This window comes from Geotrypetes seraphini, chromosome 12, assembly GCF_902459505.1.
Source record: "Geotrypetes seraphini chromosome 12, aGeoSer1.1, whole genome shotgun sequence".
Classification (NCBI taxonomy): domain Eukaryota; kingdom Metazoa; phylum Chordata; class Amphibia; order Gymnophiona; family Dermophiidae; genus Geotrypetes; species Geotrypetes seraphini.
The window spans coordinates 13606186-13630913 of NC_047095.1; positions in this window are offsets into that span (position 1 = coordinate 13606186).

Here is a 24728-nt window from a genome sequence, read left to right on the forward strand (position 1 = left end):
TATGTGAAATAGTAATATGATCCTATCCTCCTTCCACCTACCCACCCTGGATGTATATGCTCAAAGGGCCAAAATTAAGATAGAAATTACCCCCCACCCCCTCACTGGATGTGTGTGAAAACAAACAAAAACCAAAGACAACTACAATGAAGTAACAAAAGACGTCAACTTGCCCCCAAACCAGTTCAAACAAATTACTATGCCCCAACATGTCAGCATTCATTTTTCATACCTATAGCTGGAGCATAGATTAGCCCACCAAAAAGAAAAATGTAGGCGATCATAATTTTTCCAATTACGAGTTACCATCTGCATAGCTATCCTGGTCATAATTTGGAAAAGCCAGCATTTATAGCAGTGACAGACTGCCTTACTATTATCAGAGTAGTGCAGGGGCAGCCCTAGGGCAGAGCATGTGTGACATTTCCTTGTACCCAGTTAGCAATAATTTCCAGTCTTCAAACTGGGCAACTTGCCAAGTCAGGACAGCAAAAAGGCAGCCCTAAATTTAGGGAAAGGGGAAAGGGATTAGGACTTGTATATTTGTGTACTTCAAGCATTTATCCAGCTACGTATCCAGGTATCAGTCAATATTCAGATACTGAGGCTGATCGAGAGCAATATGAAATAAATGTGGCATCCAGCATTTAAATCAGCTGCTGACCACTGTGGCTGAATATTCTCCCCACCAACTTCATAGAGAGAGTAGAAAAGGAAAGATTCTTGAAACTTTCAAATAATAAAAGAACAAGAGGGCATTCGGAAAAGTTGAAAGGGAACGGATTCAAAACAAATGGAAGTTCTTCTTTACCCAACGTGTGGTGGACACCTGGAATGCGCTTCCAGAGGACGTAATAGGGCAGAGTACGGTACTGGGGTTTAAGAAAGGATTGGACAGTTTCCTCCTGGAAAAGGGGATAGAAGGGTATATTACCGTATTTGCCGGCGTATAAGACGACTTTTTAGTACCTTAAAATCATCCCCAAAGTCGGGGGGTCGTCTTATACGCCGGGTACAGTTTACATGCCCTTACTTGCGGGGCTGGATGTACTCAGTCGCGCGGCTCTTCTTCTTCCTACCTTCTCTGCTTGCAGCACAGAGCCGAACGGAAGTCTTCCCGACGTCAGCGCTGACGTCGGAGGGGAGGGAGGGCTTAAACAAAGCTTAAACAAAGCCCTCCCTCCCTCCGACGTCAGCGCTGACGTCGGGAAGACTTCCGTTCGGCTCTGTGCTGCAGGCATGGCAGATAAGGAGAAGGAGAGTAGCCTCGTGGTTCGAGGGGCGGCCGCCCCGCCCCGGTTGCAGCACAGCCGGCCAGGTTCCCTTACTTTTGTGGCACTTCCCCGACCGACTGATAACAGCCCGGGTCCGACAATCCTCCCTGCCCTGTAGCCGCGAATCTAAATACCTTCTTACAGCAGCTGTAAGAAAGTAATTTAGATTCGCGGTTAAGGGCAGGGAGGTTTGTCGGACCGGGGCTGTTGTCGGTCGGTCGGGGAAGTGCCACAAAAGTAAGGGAACCTGGCCGGCTGTGCTGCACCCGGGGCGGTAGAGAAGGTGTGCGGAAGAAGGGGTCGTCTTATACGGCGAGTATAACACAAAACTCTATTTTTTAACTGAAAGTTGGGGGGTCGTCTTATACGCCCAGTCGTCCTATACGCCGGCAAATACGGTACTTTGAATATATGTTTTTTGGGATCCTATTCAATTGCAACAATTCTTATTAGCTCGAGAACAAAAATAAGCTTTATTTTCAACGTGTTTCATAACTGAGAATTAGGAGGAGGTAAGAGTCCCAGATAATATGGAAGGGTCTAGATTCATGCGGATGAATCAAGTATCACTTCTTAGTTTTCTTTTTATTCTTTTTTGTAATTTGATTGGTGGCATGTCTTCTCACTTGTTGTGGGCTTTGAAAGGAATTTTGTTTATATGTATAATTACTGTTAATTATGTTAAGATCCTTTTTTTCCTTGTATCATCTGATATTGTAACTATTAAATCTGCATAAATTAAAAAAAAAAAAAAAAGAAGGGTATAATTAGAGGATTACTGCACAGGTCCTGGACCTGTTGGGCCGCCGCGTGAGCGGACTGCTGGGCACGATGGACCTCGGGTCTGACCCAGCGGAGGCATTGCTTATGTTCTTATGTTATGTTCTTATTTATATATCATCTTGCTAGAAAAAAAATATATGCCTTCTGCAGGACAGCACCTTAGCTTCATGGATCAAGATGGGTTTATGAGGATCTTTCCTTGCTGACCTATAGCCATGTCAGCAGCACACAATGTTCCTTCCTTCTGTAGGCTCCCCTCCCATCAGTTCAAGCGGCCACCCTTCTACGTTTCTGAGAACACAGCCCACACTAACAGAGCCATAATGGAATCAAAGAAGCACACAGTGGTGATAAAATTCCAAACAGAATGCATTGCTCAAGACTCACTCAACCGTAATAGTTCCCAGAAAATCAGACATACTGACAGTAAGAGTGCAAGTGCAATGCTACAATCATCTAAACACTCTTTTGTGCCCATGATAGCCAAAACCAGACATTATAATCAGGAATTCCATTAGCAGAAAGGTAGAATCAGAAAACAGGCACCATGGAGCGTGCTAAACCTTTTTCCTTTATATACAGACCAAAGTAGAAAAACGGCTGGCTACTTATTGTGTATCTCTCCAGGTTTTGTATTTGGAGGGAAAATAGGCCTCGTCCGTTTTATGGCATTTTTAACAAGGCAGCTCAGTACAGTGAAATAACTACAATTTGTAGTTCTTAAGTGTCCTTTCTGTTGATATATCAGGCTTCATCTGGTAAAGGTACATTACTTTAAAAAAAAAAAAAGAAAAGAATGCAGTTAGAAGCTGTGGTTGAATCTGTTCTGAGAAACTATTTTGATGACTGATAGTCTATGAAGAACCATTGTTCTCAGACAACATGGGGCTCCTTTTCTAAAAAGGAAAATGTCTAAATAGTGGCATAAATGGGCAGATGAACGTTTTACTCGACAAACCCTTCCAATTCCCTATTTTCAAAACCCAATTTGTAAATGGATTTTTATGCTATTCATCTGCAGTGCATCTACATCTCAAAGGGGCATATAGGAGGTGTAGTTTGGGCGGGCTTATGATGTAGACATTTTTCTGCAATAATCAAACATTTTTTAAAAAAAACATCTAGGGCACAATTTGTACGTTTGGGGCTAGACCTGTTTTAACAATGAATGTACCAAAAAGGTGCCTAAACTAGCAAGACAACCACTGGAAGGATGAAGGCATGACCCCCCCCCCCCACACACACACACACATACACACTCCCCCAGTGGTCACTGACCCCCTCCCACCCTCCAGATATAAATGAAATAGTACATACCTGTCTGTATGACAGTTTCTGATGTTATGGGCAATCCTATTGGAGCAGCAATAAGATTCCTGGAGTAGTTTAGTAGGCAGTATAGTAAATGATAGAGATGGGGATTCAGGCCCATTTCCCACTCTATCTAAACTTATGGTGGAATATGTGAGCCTTCTAAAATCCACCCAAATCCCACTGTACCTACATATAGATGTCTGGGTATCTGGAAGGGTTTCCAAAACCCGGCAGTTTACTGGGTTTTGGAAGTCCCATGCTTGGGGCTATGTCTGGGGCCCTCTGCACATGTGCGGACTTCAACACGATGATATCATACGCTCATGCACATGTGCATGATGTCATTGTGTCGATGTCCGCACATTCACAGAGGACCTCCAGACCTTGGGAAAGGAGACAGGATGTTCGGCTGGGGTGGGACTGGGGGCAGAGCTGGGAGCAGAATGGGGTGGAACCGGATGTCTTCTTCTTTTTTTTTTTTTAAGAGGAAATCTAGCAAATCTAGGCATAAGAACATAACATAATAACATAAGCAGTGCCTCTGCTGGGTAAGACCAGAGGTCCATCACGCCCAGCAGTCTGCTCACGCGGCGGCCCAACAGGTCCAGACCTGTATAGTAATCCTTCTAGCCCCTTTTCCTTCAGGAAATTATCTAAGGGCTATTGAAAATACTTGATATTGCGTTTAAATCAAAATCTCAATAAACTTGAAACTTGAACTTGAAACTATTGCTGTGGTATACAGTTGGGTCCAATAGGTTGTGGGTGGGTTTTGGAGGGCTCACCATGCAATATAAGGGGGTTATGGTGAGAAGTGTTACTGAGACTTTTTATGTGAAGTTCACTGCAGTACCCCCTACATCCCATTGGAGAAGGGAGGATGTGGCTCCTCTCCACAAACTTGAAAGTAAGGAAGAAGTAGGGAACTATAGGCCCGTAAGCCTGACTTCTGTGGTAAGTAAATTAATGAAAATGTTTTAAAACAGAGAATAGTGACTTTTCTGGAATCCAGTGGATTACAGCAGTGTTTCTCAACTCGGTCCTGGAGTACCCCCTTGCTAGTCAGGTTTTCAAGATATCCACAATGAATATGCATGAAAAAATTTGCATATAATGGAGGCAGTGTATGCAAATCAAGTTTATGCAAATTCAATATAAATATCCTGAAAACCTGACTGGCAAGGAGGTACTCCAGGACCGAGTTGAGAAACACTGGATTACAGGACCTGAGGCAACATGGATTCACTAGAGGCAGGTCTGGACTAGGCTGGTCCTCAGGGAAGTTATAGGCAGACAGGAGTTGGCCTCTGACCTGGTTGCCTACATTCCAAGGGGCCCTGATTTTGCAGTGAGAAGATAAATCGAATCCACATGTGTATCATTGTATGTATAAATCCAGAATTAAGTTTTAGTAAGTCAGTAAGTCATTAAAACTACACAATAGGAATTTACTTATGTAGCTATAGGTAACAAGTGTAGATTAGAATACATTTTACTTTGATTTCATATATGTGAAATCTGAAGAAATTCTGAGAGGACTACATCTGGGATTTAACCTCTGACCTTAAGCAACTTTTTCTACTCTGTGAAACTCTGATGGGAGGGGGGTTAATCCCTCCTTCTCTTCTTCTCCTCTAGTTTCAGTTAGACAAAGGGACATGAATTTCTCAGTACAGAGGTTGATCGTAACAGGAAAGGATTTAAAAGAAGCTGTATGTGTGCATTAGTCTTTGTGAGTATATTACAATATCTGTCATTGTATTTCTTCTTTATAAAATATGAAAGCTTAATATGAGAATGTAACTTTTTAGGTAATTTTTAGGAATGTTTTTGTGACACGCCCATATGAAGGTATAGAAGCAAGCCTTATATGGAAGCAAATAATTTGGAACAATTAGATTGTAGCGAAGGAATGTCGTCATTTAGAATATATATGGATGTGTAACTGGTAAAATGATGGAATTTGTTACTAGCAAGGCCGGCTTTTGGCTTCTGTAATAATTCTTATGATGCAACTAACCTTATGATTAATCATATCTGATAATGAATAAATAATAATTTTGCTTTTGGATAAACATTTGCATCATTTCATTATTCTTGTGTATTTTTTATTTTTATTTTATTTATCATTTCAAATTATCATTACATCACAATGATAAGGAAATACTGAAATACAATACAATCAGTACATGCTGATAAGCAAATTAACATAAGGAAATATTGCATTCAACATAGTCCACAATAGGTAAAGGAGAAAAGAAGAGAAAAAAAAGCAACCCCTAGGGGAAGGGATACATTAACCAATTTAAGAATTCTAAAATAAAGAGCAGTAACAGCCTTCCAAAAATTAACTCCACACAATCCTGTTTCAATCTGGATGCGTAGAGACACCCTTACCTTCTAAGAAAAAGCCTAATTGGGCAGGTTCAAAAAATACATATTTAGTTTCCTGAAGGGAAACCACACATTTACAAGGGAATCTTAACTGAAAAACTGCCCCTAATGATATCACTTTCATTCGGTATGTTAGAAATTCTTTTCTTCTAGATTGCATCCATTTTGAGACATCAGGAAACATATATATTCGTCCTCCCAAGTAGGACACTTGTTTCAATTTAAAGTACAATTTCAGCAGCAATTCTTTATCTTGATGAAATACAAGAGAGACTAGTAAAGTAGCCCGACCCTCTATTTCGATATCAGATGATTGTAATATATCAGATAAATCCATCTGGTCTCCACCTCTAACTAATTCTCCTTCTTTATTTGAATTTTTCTTTAAGTAATAGATTTTTTGTAATGGTGGAAGATCAGATTCTGATATCTTCAATATAGTTGTCATGAAATTCCTAAAAGTTTCCCGGGCCAAAAACCAAGATGATATAAGAAAAGAAAAAAAATAATAATAATAAAATCCAAAACAAAAAACCAACATCAAAACAGAAGGAAAAAATGAAATCAGTTTTTTATTATTGCATACGTAAAGGGCAAGATTTAGTAAATGGCATTCAAAACTTGACACACACAAAAAATATCGGTGCTGAATGGAATTCTAACACATGAATTCTGGAAAACAAACCTGGTGTAAATCCTGGCATATAAGTTAGGTGTGGATGCCTGGTATTAAGTAATACTGTGTGAATCTTTAGATGGATCAGAAACTGGTTGGTGGGTAGGAAACAGAGGGTAGGAGTAAAGGGCCACTACTCGGACTGGAGGAGGGTCACGAGTGGGTTCCCGCAGGGCTCGGTGCTCGGGCCGCTGCTATTTAATATATTCATAAATGATCTAGAAACAAGGACGAAGTGCGAAATAATAAAATTTGCAGACGACACCAAACTATTTAGTGGAGCTCGGACTAAGGACTGCGAAGAATTGCAAAGGGACTTGAACAAACTAGGGGAATGGGCGACGAGATGGCAGATGAAGTTCATTGAGAAATGTAAAGTATTACATGTGGGAAACAGAAACCCGAGGTACAACTATACGATGGGAGGGATGTTATTAAATGAGAGTACCCAAGAAAGGGACTTGGGGATAATGGTGGACATGACAATGAAGCCGACGCCACAGTGCGCAGTGGCCGCGAAGAAGGCAAACAGAATGCTAGGCATAATCAAGAAGGGTATTACAACCAGAACGAAAGAAGTTATCCTGCCGTTGTATCGGGCGATGGTGCGTCCGCATCTGGAATACTGCATCCAGTATTGGTCGTCGTACCTTAAGAAGTACATGGCGTTACTCGAGAGAGTTACACACTAGTAGAGGTTTTTAGCTAAATGCCCATGATCCTCCCTGGCCTTTCCCCCTTTTCAGATTCACACACTAGAACTGACACACATCACTTGCAGGTATCTATAACATCACTTGCAGGTATCTATATCATTGCATTTAATTTCTGGGAATACCCCTGAGCCCCATGCCCCTGCAATGGCTATACCCCCTTTAGAGTTGCACGCTATGAAATTTAGGCGTGCATATTAAAGCATAGGGCCTAGAGAAGATCCACATGTACATCCTGATTACTGTCTTTTAAGTGCTTGTTAATGCCAACAATTGATTGTGATCACCTAATTAACCCCTCTATTATAAAACCGCGCAAGAGGTTTTTAGCACCACCCGACATGCTGCACGCTCTTCGCTACTCATAGGAACTCTATGACCATTGGAGTAGCACAGAGAATTCAGCTAAAAACCTCTTGCACAGTTTTGAAAAAGGATGGGGGGTTACATGCAGATGTGGGATCAACTTTAGGCGACCTATACAGGACCTGGTGGTTAGCACACCATAAAAACGGAAAATTACTACATTTAGCAGAAAACCATTTCTTACACACTGACCCACAAATTCTGTATAGGGTGCCTTACATTGCGTTTGCAAATCAGTGTGCACAGATTATTTGTATATGCAACTTAATTGTTTAATAAAACAAATTGGTGCTGATAATTGGCAATGCCTAGTAATTGATGCCAATTAGCACTAATTAGAAGTTACGTGCACAATTTGGTAGTGGGTTGCATCTCTACTAGTGTGTAAATCTCTAAAGGGGGCACCAGGGGAGGGGCATGGTGGATTGAGGGCAATCCTAACAGTTAGGTGAACTGTTAAAGAATATGCCCAGTCCTTGCACAATTTGGCTTGGTTTTCCTTGGCCTAAATGAGTGTGCCTAAATAAGATATCATATTTGTCCGCGAGGTATGATTCTATATATAGTGCCATGCTGATCAGCGCCAATTTTTTTGAGTGCCATGTATAGAATACGGCCCTAACCGCCCATTAGGGCTTAAAGTGAGGCAATTGGCAAAATGCAACCTGTAACCCGTTCTGAGCTCCTTGGGAGACAATAGGATAGAAATTGAAATAAATAAATACATAAATAATAATGAGTACTATCTAATATGTGCTTAAAGTGATAAAACTAGAGTGTGTCAAGCCCTTTTCTTTCTAAATTATATTGCCCCATATAATTGCTCCAAGAGTATTTTTGAAAACGGGTTCTCTCTGAAAGTAAAGCAGAAAAATTGAAAAGCTAAGGCTGTCTTATCATAGCCCTGTACAATGGTAGCTCTTAACATGTAGCACTGAACCCCCATCAACAGTGTGTCTCTGGTATGTGCTCTTCCTGAGCTGCTGGGAAAAAAAAAGTTTAAATGGCAAAAGCCATTAGTGTGTGTATCTGACTCTTGGGACCCCACTAAAAGCAATTTGAATCTCTGCACTCTCAATTTTTTTTATCATACAGAGTTTTCAGTTATAGAATAAATTGCTGGAGGAAGGGGGACAGAGGGACTTATTGCTTCACCTCTGTGCTGATTTTTAAAAGCTTTACATTTCTTTGGCTCTTCCAAACAGTGTCTCGTCGTGAGGGTTATTATATTTGCTGAGAATAGTTAAACAAGCTTAGCACTGAATATTAGATTTGGGTTTCAATTCATCATAGTGTTTTCTTTGGGCACTGCAGAGGGATATCCTTGAGCAATTCTGTGTTAGTTCCATTTCGGTTTTTATATATGATCCCCCTGGGGCACTTAACAATAAAGAATACAATCTATGGTTTCTATAGCACATAAATCCATAGAAAGTTTTTTTTTTTAAAGCCCTTAACTAAGAAGTGCCAAACTAGTGCAAAATAAAACTAAAGGAGTAGAACAGATTGAGAGAAGGTCTAGATTTATTGATAGACCAAATAGGCCTTTGCCTAGGGTGGCAAATTTGGGGGGGTGAAGGGTACAGGATTGAACATCTACAGGAAATGCCATGCAGAGCTCCAGTATTGCTGCATACTATGCCCCTCACCAGACCAAAGACGCTTCATTCCAGTGAGGTAGCCTTTGACTCCAGTGAGTGGTCTCTTAAGTCAAACTGAATTCATGGGACTGCAGTGGGTGGGGGTTTCTATTTATGCTTATTACTGGTTTTGCTATTCAGCAATTCATATCATATCAAAGCACTTACAGAGGTTGCTACTTATCTCTGGAATGGAGTTCCTGTGATTTGGTAGTACCAGCAGGAAGAAGGAAAAAGTCTCATTGATCATTTATTTAGGATTTAATAAAATTGCTTTTTTTCATGTATTACAAAGCGATGAACAATAAAAAATGGGGAGACAAACATTTTTGGGAAGAATCACAAAAACACTCACAGCCAAGAAGGGATGTCCAAAAAATCGTTATGTATCCAAAAACAACATCCAATATTATACAGCACTACAAACAACCATACATCAATAAATTGAGAAAATGGAGAAAAGACCTCAGTGTCTAATAGGGGTTTCTAAAAAAACAACCCACATAGACAAGCCGATCTCAAAATCACAACCTTGAGACCAGCAGACACATCCTCGGTCAAAAACCAAAGATAAGTGGAATTATACTATAAAATATCACAGTCCTTAAATATCAACACTTATCTGAAAATGTAATATTCCAAATGTTCTTTAACGTAGTGCTGAGATGTGGAAGCAGGAAAAACCCGTACAGTGGAACATAAGCATAAAGCACAGCAGCTAAACATTCATCACCGCTGGCATAATATTTCCACAATATCCAACAGGGCTCCCTGTTTCGCAATCGAGCTTCTTCAGGGAATTGCTGTAAACAAAAAAGAAAAATCACAGACATACTTTCGACAAGAAGGAAATGGAGAGAGGAACAAAGAGAACAAAGAAGAGAAAAAACAGAAAGGCATTTGTTTGATCAATGCTTGCATGCTTCAGGTGGAGATGTCAGATGGACTCCAAAATCAGATTAATTAAAGGCATCCCTGTATAGGTAGCTTGCTTGCGACTTTCTAGGAGACCAGGCTTCTCCACACGACTCATTAGGTAGTTGTAACTCACAAGCAAGCCTCCATCCTGAGGGTAATTGGCAGGAAAGTATTTTGGAGATATCTTTCCTATCCAGACATGTGTATTTAACCATCACGTGCCCAAAGCTCGGGACACCTGAAGCAGGCAATTAAAGCCGAAACATGGACCATGTTGGGTCTGAGCTATTGTTTCATGTGGATGAGCTTGTATCCAACAAATATTCAATAAACGTTTGGGTCTGCACCATTGTCTCTTCATGTGTGTATACTACAAGGATGTAATAAACATTTGCATCAAGAACATGAGTTCCACAGTATTCTTTGTTTTCTTGGGACTCCCTTTCCACTGTGGAATAACTGGGTTTCTTGTGTGTACAATTCTTTAGTGACATTTTCTAAGGATTGCATGACTCCTGATGACTGTGCTGAGTCCGATCCATTATGCCACAGTTACCTATAGCTGAGCGAGATTTGATTTTTATGTCTTCCTGTTTGATGTGAATAAAGGAGCCTTTTAGAGTACAAGACTGACCCTTGTCTCTTTTTGTACATTTCCTCACTATTCTGTTTCTCAGAGTCTCTTATGAGAACATATGCTCTTATCAGCAGGCTGAATATTCACGCTGGTACACTGATATCCTACTTGCTGATACATTGAGGCCTTATTTGCAGCTTTAGATTTTGAGAGTCACCTACTGAGCAAGGATAAGCAGGCAATCAATGCAGTTGGACATGTCTGCTGAATTTTATTTATTAGACCATGAGATTTTACTGCTGAAACTGGATGAGCTGGGTATAGTGGGATCTTTTACAAACTGGGTATAGTGCAATTTTAAAGAGCAGAAGTTATCTTTGAGCCCAACTTAACTCTATATCAGAAGATTGGGTTTTATATGAATTTGGAAGTGGCAGAGGGGGCATAATTATATTCAATACAAGGCATGTCCAACAGGTAGATCACGTTCTACCTGTAGATCACGGAGGGGTCAGAGGTATATCGCCAGCCCCACTTGGCTCCATCTCTCCAGCAGCTCGCCCCGTCGCTAGGAGAGAGCTCGTGCCGGCAGGTTGTCTGCCGAGGGCTTGCCGCCGCTGCTGATCCTTTGCCTGTCTTTTTTCCCTGCCTGCGGGAATCTTGACTGCAGGTTTATTGAGGGCGCTTGTTGTTTTTGTTCCAATAGTTTGTGAGTACCCCAGGGGGCTGCTTCCCGCACCCCATGACAATGCACCACAGGCCCAGTGTTATACCTGGTCTCCTGCCTCTCAGAATCACTCATTCCTGCCCCCGCCCAAACACCTCTTAGAAGTGTGTTATGTACCGGGCAATATCCATTCGCCTGGGCTATACCTGAATACACTTACCATATTAGTTGTGTCGTGTGCTGGTCATTTGTTGCTTTATAGTTCACTATCATTAAACGTTTTTGAGCAGACACAACAAAGTGTCAAGAATTTGGTGATTTGGGTGGGCTTTTCCAATTTTGTTCTAACTTGCCTATGCCTTGCCTTCAAATTGGTTCAAACCACTGTGACTTTTGCTTGCCTCTGCAATTTTATTTTGGCTAGCCTTTGCATTGATTCCACACTGCAATTTTATTTCATCTTGCCTTTGTGTTGATTCTTCACTGTGTGCAGAATTCATTAAATCATGTGTGGTGGTATTTCATCTTGTTTGGTGGTATTTGATTTTATCTGGTTTGCTGGACAGGTGTTTGAGTTTGTATGATGATTGTTTGCTAGTAATTGATTATTGGTGCCAGTATGATGAATTCTTATTTTTACTTGTAGAACGGCATGTGTGGTTTTGGCATCTCCAGTTCTTGTATTGCACATGATCCAGAGGTCTTCAGTTCCTGTTGATCTTTAATACTTTAAGGACAGTGACAGTTTTGGACCAGATTCAGCCAATGTTTATACTAACTTAGCAGATTTGGCCTTCTTACATCCAGCCACCCCAGTATAACGAAGATGTGTTCCAAAGAAGAGCAAAACCTATCACTTTCATGATGAATGGGAAATGGACTACTTCATCATGTTTTTTCCATCTATGGTTCTTTTTTTCGACTTTAAAGTATTGAATTGTAACTTTATCCCTCCATCCCTTGTGTACCGATTAGTTTGTAAGTCTGTCAGTCTAAATTTAAATTTAAAATAGTACATCTAAATGTATGTTTATCTTTCTTTTATTGTAACTCGCTTAGTAAATTTGAATAAGTGATTCATCAAATCAAAATAAAACTTGAAACGTGTTGTCTAATTTGTAACACCCTAGTATCCTTGCCCAAAAAGGGTAATCTGGAACATCATTATAAGGCTCTGCTTAGCAATAAGTTTGATGCTGATTTTCCACCCAAAAGTGAAATTCATAAACTGAAGCTCAAAGAACTTAAATCAAAATTGGCTACTCAGCAACAGTTGATGACGAAGCCAAGGTCACATTCGGTCAATGCAACCATAGCATCCTTCAAGGTCAGCAACCTGATCACAAAGAAATGCAAACTTTTCACCGAAGGGTAATTTGTAAAAGATTGTTTTCTTGAAGCAGCTTACAATCTTTTTGAAGGATTTAAAAATAAGAAAGAGATCTTAGCTGCTATTCAAGATGTACAATAAATCAAGAAACACTGTCGTGCGGCGAATAGAAAAGATGTGTGGAGATACAAATGAACAATTGTTGGAGGATGTTTCAAATTGTGTTGCTTTCTCACTCCAACTGGATGAATTATAAGACATGAGACATAGCCCAGTTACTAGTCTTTATCCTGCTGGTTTTTGAAGACTTCAGTGTTAAAGAAGAATTACTTGGAATGATTTCTTTAAAAGGGAGAACTACCGGTCAGGAAATATTCAGTTCTTTCAATTCTTTTGTAACAAAGTGTAATCTTCCATTGCATAGACTTGTTTCCATCACTACTGATGGAGCAAAAGGGTAAGGGTTTCATAGCCCTCTGTAGACAGCATGACGACTTCCCAGATTTCCTTTCTTACCACTGCATCATTCACCAGCAAGTTTTGGCAAACAAGAGACTCAATACAAAGACTCTCATGGACAGCACTTTCAAAATTGTAAATTCAGTTTGTGGAAGATCACTTCAAAGACGGCTATTCAATCATACTTTTGATGAAGGGGCAGCGGAAATCATTTTGCACATAGATGTAAGGTGGCTAAGTAGGTACAAATTTCTCCAAAGATTTTGTGATTTGTTGAATGAAATAAGTTTTTTTAAGGAGAGGGGAGATGACCAAGCAGAGTTGGAAGACGAGTGGTTATGTGATCTGGCATTTCTTGCTGACTTTGTAGGTGATCTAAGTGATATGAATCTTGAACTACAAGGTAAAAACAAATGCATTGGTGAAGTGAGTACAGTTTCATCCTACAAGAGTAAATGTGAGTTAATGATGACTGACCTTGCAAATACTTTTGATCATTTTCCTAATACGCAGGACCATCTGGGACAATATCCAAATTTTGTTTTTCAGAACAAGAAGTATGTGACAGGAATCTGTTCTATTATCCAGGAATTTGAAAATAGATTATGTGACTTCAACAAAATTGGAACTTGTGGAGTACTTGCAATACACATTATGGACATTAAAGAAACTGCAGCTACAATGAGTAAAAATTACTCATTGAACAAACCATTTCTTGAAAACGAAATATTAACCCTTAAAAATGATATTTTTCACAAGACCTGTGCTGAACAAGAATCATTTAGGAAGCTTCGCAGTTCTTACTGGATCTTCGTCTCTCTGTTTTGTTTTTGTTTTTGTTTAATTTGCATAACAGCTGATCACATCCAAGTAAATGACAGAAGCTTCATTAAAATGTGGGTGGGGGGGTGGGAATCCTCCAACTTTATTGGGTTAAAATGTAATTTGAAACTCATTTGAAACTTAATTTTCATGGTGGTAGATCACCGGCACTTTGGCCGGAAAAAGTAGATCACGACCTGTTCGAAGTTGGACATGCCTGTTCTATACTATATAGTATCAGTTTTAAGATATACTATTAATCAAGATTTGATCTTGAATTTTTTGCAATTTTATTGCTAAACTTTGGATTGCTAATGTGTCTGTCTACTATTTGTATATATGTATGCGACCAAAGGGCGATTAGGATATTATGGGGTTCATAATCAAAAGAGAAAATGTCCAAAACCTGGCCTGTCAGCACTTGGATGAACATTGTCCAAATACGTCCAAGTGCTGATAATAAAAATGGTTTTTGGACATATTTCTAAATGACCTAGGCCTTCATAGTGCCGCTGAATGACCAAAGCTAAACGGGGCGTTTCAGGAGGAGTGTCAAGGGCAGGAGTTGGGTGGGATGTGGGCCTGTTTAGACTTACGAGGCGGCAGTCTATTTTTTCTGTAATGGCTCCCCAATCCTGGAATGCCCTCCCATTATATTTAAGAGAGGAAAAGAATCTTGAAAAATTTAAGAGCAATTTAAAGAGTCTTCTTTTTAAAGATGCATTCAACGATTAATTGTATTGCTTACGGCTCTGACTTTAACCTAGACCATTTTGATATTTGTTATTCCCTTCCCTTTTGTTTTTAACCCTAATTGTACTACTTTATAATTAAATTGTAATTCATTCCCAAGTTTCCTAATGTTTCTACTTATATGTGTAATTTAATTTATTCTTATGTTTTAGTTGTTTTGTTACTTGTCATTTTAAGTCTGTTTTCCTTTCTCTGTAATTTTTATTAATCTGTACATCGCTTAGAATTCGGATTAAGATACTTCATTGAGAATTTGGAAATTTCTTCTAACTGTATTCCTCCAATTAACAAAATTTATTATCTACCAAATAAAAAGATGCCTGACGGAAATGGAAAGGCTAATGGAAATGAGATTGGGAAAATAAGAGAAGGAGAGACAAATGTGATAGATTTTGCAAATGTGACGGCGTTACTGGAACAAACGATAACATCTGAAATGGACAGAGCAACATTATTAGTATCATTTGTTTTTGAACAGGATGTGAATATGATTATGAAATTGTTTTTCAAAAATTCCCAAAAATTGTTTGGGGGTCGGAAAATATGGATATATCCTGAAGTAGCTAAGACTACACAAGAACGGAGGAAAGAATTTCTTGCAATGCGACAACAGACTATAAATATTGGAGCAACATTTTTATTGGTGTATCCCTGCAAATGCCTGGTTAGGTACTTAGGTGTTAAATATGTTTTTTTCTCTCCTAACCATCTGAAGGAATTTCTAGATGTTAAGCAGATCATTAAGGATTAAAGATCAAGGGATAATAATAATAGTAATGGGCGCTAGATACATTATGCCTTTCTTCTTTGCACTATTCCTTTAAATTTCTCTCTAATTTTAGTTTTGGTCACCCCCTGTTTATTGTGGTCTAAGAAGGGGTTTATCATTATGATGATTGTTGTAAAAGTATTATTGTGTTAAAATTTTCTTCCCTGTATTCAATGTAACAAGAATTAATTCTTGTAAAATAAGACTGTATAATTATAAATAAAAAATAACAAAAAAAAAAGAATTCAGATTAAGCGATTAATCAAATGTAATAATAAACTTGAAACATGTATAACTGAAAATTATACAGCCCAGGATCGATGGAACTTGGACCTGATAAGCACTGCAAACACATGAAACAGACCCCCACACACTACCCCACACCTTTAAAATTCAGCCTCCAGACCATCATCACCTGGCAGCCTGGCTTAGGAAAGCCTAGTCGTCCAGCACAGAGGTGGCTTAAGCCATCTTGAGGGTGGGTTAGGGACTCATGGAGAGGAGGACCCATGCCCATAAGCCTCTGTAATCACTGCATTGATACTTAAACATGTGCACTCCCCTATATACCCCCAAAACCCTTTTTTACTGGCATATAAGTGGCTCCTGCAGCCATAAGGGCTATTAGGGTGCTAGTTAATTGGGTCTAGGGGATTCTGGAGGTGATTTGGGGGGCTCACCATGACCTATAAGGGAGCTGTAGTGAGAAGAAGACATGGCACCCTTTTTGTGAAGTTCACAGCAGTGCCCTGTAAGGTGCTCCACTATTTAGGTGCCATGTCTGGGTGTTCAGTCCATCACTTTGCAGACCTCTCCCACGTCCAACAGGGCTTGTTCTTGGCATTTTTGACTTGGATGAAAAGTTGGACAAAAATGTGGTATAAAGATGGACGATTTAGTGACTTGGACGATCAGATTGGCAGGACGAATTGTTAGACGATTTTCTAAACAAAAAAAATTTTGGACATATTTTTCGAAAATGTGCCCTAGGCTGTTTTTTACTTTGGAAGGCTTGCAACTTAGACGAAAATGGACTTAGACATTCCTTTTGATTATGCCCCTCTATGTGTGTAACCAATATGTTAGCCGCATAGTTTTATGTGTTATATAAATTGTTAAATAAATAATAAATAAATATACTTGTTCTGTTATTCTAGTGCTGATTTGTATGATTTTATGCTGATTGTAATCCACTCTGAACTCATTGGAAAAAGGGGTGGGGTGTAGGCCTTCAGGGGGGTGCAGACATTCAGGGGAAGGGTCCTGGTGTAGAAGTACACGGAGGAAGGGAGGGAAGGGGGGGGGTTCAAAGGGCATAACTCCATGCAGCAGAAGAATTTGCAATGGCGATTCTTTGCCTATTTTTCAGGCAGCCCTCAAGAATATTTAGTTGGGTTTGTTTATTGGGGTACAATAAAACTTCTTCCAATTTCTCTATATTTTGAGCTTTATGGGCTCTTGTAAGCCACTCTGAACTCATTGGAAAAAGCAGAATAGAAATGTAAAATTAAACTACATTATATCTTGTATTGTCCACATTAATCTATAGAGTTTGATACGAATAATAATAAAGAAGGACTGGATAATCCAGGAATTACATTAAAATATAGCAAATATTTTATCTCAATATAACAGGAATTAAGTAAAATATGAAATTAAACATGGCCTATCTTTCTTGACTGACTGCTGGTGCCTTATGCTCCTCCACGAACACTGAGATCAGTGGAACAAAATCTTTTAACCATTCCATCATTGAAAATATTAAATACGAGAAGAGCGGAAATTTTCTCCATTACAACCCCACAAATTTAGAATCGACTTCCATCTTTTTTAAGAGAAGAAAGGCAGTTAGATAAATTCAAAATTGTTCATAAAACATTTCTATTTAATGATGCTTTTCAGAATTAAGTTCTAAAATGGTTGTTAGTATCCATTAATAGGGATACATAGATAGACTCTCTAAAATACCAGAAACTAGCCTTATAAGGCTAGAAAAAAACCTTCCCTCCCCTAATGGGTTTACCTTGAATGTTTCTTTGCTTTTAAAAAATTGTAGTTCTCCCCCTTTTTTCCTGATGTCACTTGTAAGTCATTATTAACATTAGTATTGTTTATATGTCTTCTTTGTAAACATCATTTTTTAATGTAAATCGCTCTTTCTGAGTCTGTCATGGGGGAAAACACCCTCCAGGGATTCAAGACAAAGTTAGACAAGTTCCTGCTGAACCAGAATGTATGCAGGTAGGGCTAGTCTCAGTTGGAGCGCTGGTCTTTGACCAAGGACCCCCACGTGAGCGGACTGCTGGGCACGATGGACCACTGGTCTGACCCAACAGCGGCAATTCTTATGTTCTTATGTTAATATTAGCATTCTTGTGTATATGCCAGACCCTAGTGGGTATATTGCTGGCATATACCTAGGTATATTCTACCATATACCCCAATGTGATCATGTGATCAGGCTAAGCGGTCAATACCCATTTCACATCTCCACTCCACAGGTGCTTCTGCTGGAATAAACACAACAGTTAAACACACTTCATCCATACACTCTTAAAATGTGAGCAGGTCCTTCCACAGGATCCTCCTGATTATCTCCGGGTCCTCTCTGGACTCCGCAGACTTGTGTTTTTTTATATTATTGTACAGTTAAAAAAACAAAACAAACAAACCTGCAATCTTCTTTAAAGATTAAAAATGTTGAAACAGAATGTGTACAAGGAAAAGTGTGGCAAGATGAAACCCAGATAATTCCATCTGGGCCTGATATTCAAATTAGAGTATATCGTTCGCTTTTATCACACCATGGTAGAGCTTTATATCATAGGCTGGCAAGGTAAATGCTCCAACGCTCATAGGAATTGAATGAGTGTCAAAGCATCAGGCCCACAATAAAAAGCTCTACTGCTGTTGTGATAAAAGGAGCCCTGAAATATCTAAGAAAAAGGACCATTTAAATTAAATGATTAATTTATGGAGCATGTATGGTTGCACACACTGGATGGACCATTCGGGTCATATTTTTTTTTAGCTTTTCAGTTCAATTTTCAATTCAATTCAGAGAAGGGGTGGGACCGCGGCAGAGAGAATACAACTCAGACGACGTATGGCAGCTTGCAAAGATCGCTAGAGCCAGTGATCTTATGCAGGCTGCTGAATTTAGGTGAATTGAACGCGCAGGCCTTCTGGGGGGGAGGGGGGTATAGTGCTTCGTGGGGGGGGGGGGGGTGCAGGCCCTCCAGGGGATGGTACATACCTTCGGGGAGTGCAGACCTTCCGGTGGGGTGCAGCCTTCCAGGGGGGGTACAGGCCTTCAGGGAGGTTCAGGCCTTCCAGGGTGGGGTGGTACATGCCTTCGGAGGGTTACAGGCCTTCCGGGGGGGTGCAGCCTTCCAGGGGGGGTAGAGGCCTTCAGAAGGAACAGGCAGGCCTTCAGGGGGGTGCAGGCCTTCAGGGGGTGCAGGCCTTCCGGGGGGTGATACATGCCTTTGGGGGGGTGCAGCCTTCCAGGGGAAGGACAGGCAGGCTTTTCAGGGGGGGTACATGCCTTCGGGGGGGGGGGGGTGCAGCCTTCCAGGGGGATACAGGCCTTCAGAAGGGACATGCAGGCTTTCAGGGGGGATTCAGGCCTTCAGGGGGGACAGGCTAGCCTTCAAGGGTGGGGTGTAGGTCTTCAGAGGGGACATGCAGGCCTTCAGGGGTGGGATGTAGGCCTTCAGGGGGGACATGCAGGCCTTCAGGGAGGTGCAGACATTCAGGGGAGGGGTCCTGGTGTAGAAGTACATGGAGGGAGGGAGGGAAGGGGGGGTTCAAAGGGTATAACTCTACGCAGCAGAAGAATTTGCAATGGCGGTTCTTTGCCTATTTTTCAGGCAGCCCTCAATAATATTTAGTTGGGTTTGTCATATTTTCTATTGGGATACAATAAAACTTCTTCCAATTTCTCTATATTTTGAGCTTTATGGGCCCTATGATCGGTCTTGCGTCATATAATCCCATTTGCTGTTTCTGTTGGTAAGCCCTGCAATTCGTTTTCAGTTCTTCTACTCCTGATGAGAGGGCAAGCTCTATACAAAACTAAAAGTGTATGCCAGCAATGCTAAGCAATCAGGGATATTTACTGCTAAGAGGGCACAGGGCAGCATTCCTCTTTTTCACAGATCCTTTCATTGCTGAAGCAGATGTTAAAGTTAATTGTAAACATCAAGGGATGTCATAAAATGATCCATCTGAAAGAATTTATCGATGCTTTGCCTAAAATAGTTTACCGTGCGAGAAGATGTTGCTCACATTGATGGAAACAATGGAAACAAGTTCAGCATATAAACAGACCACTTCAAGGCCTCTAGTGCCGTGACAAGAAGCGTGCATTCGCTTAAACCATTGTTCAGTTTCCCACTAAAGCTTTATTTGAGCTCCTGTGTTAGGCAATCAGTTGGCCAGAGAAGACATATAGGGAAGGTTGTTTTGGTTGTTGTTTTTTTTTCCTCTAATGTATTCATTTCATACATTTTTTTTCATTAAATCATTTTATATTTCATCATTAAACACAGATGTATATACAACACAATACATACAGATAAGAAATTCCAAATACTAATCCAAAAGAATGAAATATAGAAGAACTGGATGAATGATTATTATTAATTTAAATTTTATGGATTAATACAATCCCTGGCACTAGTTTCATGTGCAAAGATTGAAATGTAGTGTTAATTTACCTCCCCTTTTATGAGCCAGCAAAGTAGGCAAAAAATGTAAGAAGAAATTTAATGTCTACTTTGACTCCTGTATCTCGAATCAAGTCATAACTGTACCAGCAGTCATGACACATAACATGCACATAGAATTTGCATTAAGAGGCTTTGCAGCCAATTGGAAGCAAAGATATAATTATACAAAGAAATTATATTAGTGCTTTATACAAATTTTGACTTTTTTGTGTGCAAATATCTCAACTGTACATGTCCAATTTTTTTATATCACTTGAGAGCATCTTTCTTGCTACAGAAACTATTCTGTTCCATATTTGACCCAACCTTGCTTTGGCCAGAAGTTAGGTCTCAGATGCATGCATTATATTCACATGCATATACATACAGTGGTAAAAAAAGGGGCATCTTTGGCATCCTATTGTATAATATGCAAATGAGCTAGAGGCATGAAATTGCATGGTGCAGCTAAGCTTGTTGGGCTTGCCATGCTAACTCAGATTATGGCATCCCCTGATTACACATATTCTTGTAAATGGCCCATCAAAATGGACACTAAAGCGTATAATCCTCTGTTTATTCAACTTGTCAACCTGCTGCCCTGCCAACATGTTGCTTGCATATATGACAATTAATGGTGGATTGGAAATACAGGCATTCTCCGTTTTACGAACATCCAACTTACATCGGACTCTGAACAGGGGTCCTGCTCTACCTTTGGTGTCCCAATGTGCCTCTCTCTCTCCCACGTTCCAACTTGCCCCTCTCCCTCCCTCCATTCTGTTCCCCAAGTACGTGCCTCCCTCTGGCGAGTGTTTACATTCTGGCCAGCTCCCTCCTCCCAGCCGCAGTCATTTCTCTGCGCAAAGCCACGGGCAGCGGCTCCTACGCATGTCCTGCGGCTGCCATACTGTTCTTTGATCACATGGTTGTTTTTGCATCATGGCTTAGTTCCTAAATATATAACAGACTTTTTCTCTTTCACAACCAACAGACATAGGCGAAGCTCACACCCGAACTTTGTTTCTCCACCGGTCAGAGGTTGTAAATTTAAAAGTCATCACCAACATCTTTTCTCACATCAAGCAGCACTGTGGGGTAAAGACCTAGAACAATTACTTGTGCATACTACCTATAGGGAATTCAGGAAACGTCTAAAAACACATCTATTCCTGAAATACTTAGGAAACCAGCCTATGCAATCTTAGTCCTCAACAAATGATCTCTAGAACTGTCAATCATCAATCTATACTTTGTTGATTCCACTCAATCTGTAACATCTTTAATCATTGTAAACTGCATAGAACTTCACGATCCTGCGGTATATAAAAAAATTGTTATTAATTATTAATAAATCTTTTTTATTAGAAAAAAACAATGAATCACAATAAACAGTACACTCATTATATTGTAAAGAACCCCTAACCCATGAGGGACAGTACTCTTAGTACCCCATGGCTATGACATATCAAACCTCCCTCCCCAGCAGAAATCCCTCTCCCCCCCAAAAAAAATCCCCCCCACCCCCTTCTCCCGTTGTACAAGTATACCATCACAACAAAGCAGTAGAGGCGTATGCAATTGTCAGGACTTGACTCCTACTACGAGGATCCAAGATATGTAAATAAGGAGTCCAGACCTTTACAAAATCACAACTCCGTCTGCAAGAATAGGAAGCCATTCTAGCCTCCCACCCCATCAAATCATGTAATCTATTTCTCCAATACTATATGGAAGGTGGTTCATCAGATAACCAATAGTTCAATATACACTTCTTTCCCAATATATAACATTTGCCAAGAAACAATTTTTCAACAGAGGTAAACATGGACATCACAGAGAACTGAGAGAATAATAATACTAATAATAATAATAATAGCATAGGAAATGCTGACATAGATAGCGGGGTATGCAAAATCCCCCTCAAAAAGAGAGCCATATCCTTCCAAAATCCCTGAATAAGCGTACAAATCCACAACCCATGAAAATAGGAATTCCCCAGGGCAGAGCAATTTTTGCAAAGCTGAGTATCAACACCCCCCATATGATAAGAATGAATTAAATCCCACTGCCTAGAAGAAAAAGTGACAAGAGAAAACAAAATAAGGAAAAGCCACAATTAAATAATGTGATTATTATTATGGAAGAGACAAACATCTTTACATATGCAGTCTCATTTTAGATACATATAAATCCAAATAAAGATGTCTAGGTCAGGATGTATGTAATTCTGGTAGTATATTTAAAAATGATGTTCTGACATAGAGACTTTTCTAAAATATATAATGGTTGCGTTTCTCTATATATGTTAGCACCTGAAACATTGGTACTTATATATATGTAAGCTGATATTTCAAAGCCTAGATGTACTGTATAAGTACAGGCATTTTGGGACAGATTCTGTATAGGACGCCGGTCTCAGCAGCCGCCTAAGCGGCTGAGAATCACACACTGGCGTCCTATACAGAATCGTGTCTGCCCTGATGGACAGATGCCTAACCACCCCGATTCTCTAACCAGCGCCGACGTCACAGGCACCAGTTAGAGAATCGAGCCTGCCTGATCAAGGGATCCCTTGCCATCAACTGCTACCAAATCCTCACCCCCCAAAAGTAGCCAGGCAGGAGGGATGCCCACTCCTTCCAGCCCACACACCTTAATCCTCCACAACACCCCCAAGGCTGCAGGCCCCCATCCTACTCCCCTATGTTTTCTCTGACACTCCCCCACCCCCCACCCTCATACTTCGTAGGAGAAAGTCCATGCAGAGGGATGGTTTGGGGGGGCTCAGGGGCAGGATGGAGTGGGCAGCCCTCCTGCCCAGCTGCTCCAGAGAGGTGTGGGTTCAGCAGCAGGAGGGAATGGGCTTCCCTCCTGCTGATTTCAGCGGGACTTTTGGGGGGGTCCCTGCTGCAGTCGCTCAGCTGATCACGGTAGGGGGATTTCCTTGTCACAATCAGCTCGGCGGCCACGTCTATTTGAAATGTAGGCCAGCATTTTGCTGGCCTACATTTCAGGCATCTGTTGTAGCCATAGGGAGATGCCTAGAACCGCTTAAGCTCACCCAAGGCCACTTCTGGGCAAAACCACACCCAGCCATGGGCGAGCTTAAGTGTCCTGATATCTCTCTCGACCGCAAAAAACACCTACAGTGTAGGCATCCTGCCTTTTTTTGTTTTGTTTTTCACGTGCGTCCCAATTGGCTGCTAAGCAGCAGTAGGACGCCTACCGCTGCCTACAGTTGGGACGCATGGTGCTCAGTGCTCGGTGCTCGGGCCGCTGCTATTTAATATATTCATAAATGATCTAGAAACAGGGACGAAGTGCGAAATAATAAATAGACACCAAACTATTTAGTGGAGCTCGGACTAAAGAGGACTGCAAAGAATTGCAGACTTGAACAAATTAGGGGAATGGGCGACGAGATGGCAGATGAAGTTCAATGTTGAGAAATGTAAAGTATTACATGTGGAAAACAGAAACCCGAAGTACAACTATACGATGGGAGGGATGTTATTAAATGAGAGTACCCAAGAAAGGGACTTGGGGGTAATGGTGGACATGACAATGAAGCCAACGGCACAGTGCGTAGCGGCCGCTAAGAAGGCAAACAGAATGCTAGGCATAATCAAGAAGGGTATTACAACCAGAATGAAAGAAGTTATCCTGCTGTTGTATTGGGCGATGGTGCATCCACATTGGAGTACTGCGTCCAATATTGGTCGCCGTACCTTAAGAAGGACATGGCGTTACTTGAGAAGGTTCAGAGGAGAGCGACGTGTCTGATAAAAGGGATGGAAAACCTTTCATACGTTGAGAGATTGGAGAAACAGGGTCTTTTTTCCCTGGAGAAGAAGAGACTTAGAGGGGATATGATAGAGACTTACAAGATCATGAAGGGCATAGAGAGAGTAGAGAGGGACAGATTCTTCAAACTTTTGAATAATAAAAGAACAAGAGGGCATTCAGAAAAGCTGATAGGGGTCAGATTCAAAACGAATGCTAGGAAGTTCTTCTTTACCCAACGTGTGGTGGATACCTGGAATGCGCTTCCAGAGAGCGTAATAGGGCAGAGCCGGTACTGGGGTTCAAGAAAGGATTGGACAATTCTTGCTGGAAAAGGGGATAGAGTGGTATAGATAGAGGATTACTGTACAGGTCCTGGACCTGTTGGGCCGCCGCGTGATTGGTCTGCTGGGCACGATGGACCTCAGGTCTGACCCAGCAGAGGCATTGCTTATGTTCTTATGTCTCTTTATTTCTATCCTGCTTATATCCTACATTGAATAGTAATCAGGTACTCTAAAGTGTTTTCTCTATCCATTCTGGCAGGGCAATAATGGGTTAAATGACTTGCCCAAGGTCACAAGGACTAGCAGTGGGACTAAACCTGCAATCTCAAAGTGCTGATACAGCTGCTCTAATCACTAGGCCACTCTTCCACTCTTTTGACGTATGTCTGCCATTATGGAAAAATACAAATTCTAAATGCTCTCTGGTGTGTCACCGCAATCTAAATGCTCCCAGTGGCCACAATCATTCAGCACAATCAAATTTCAGG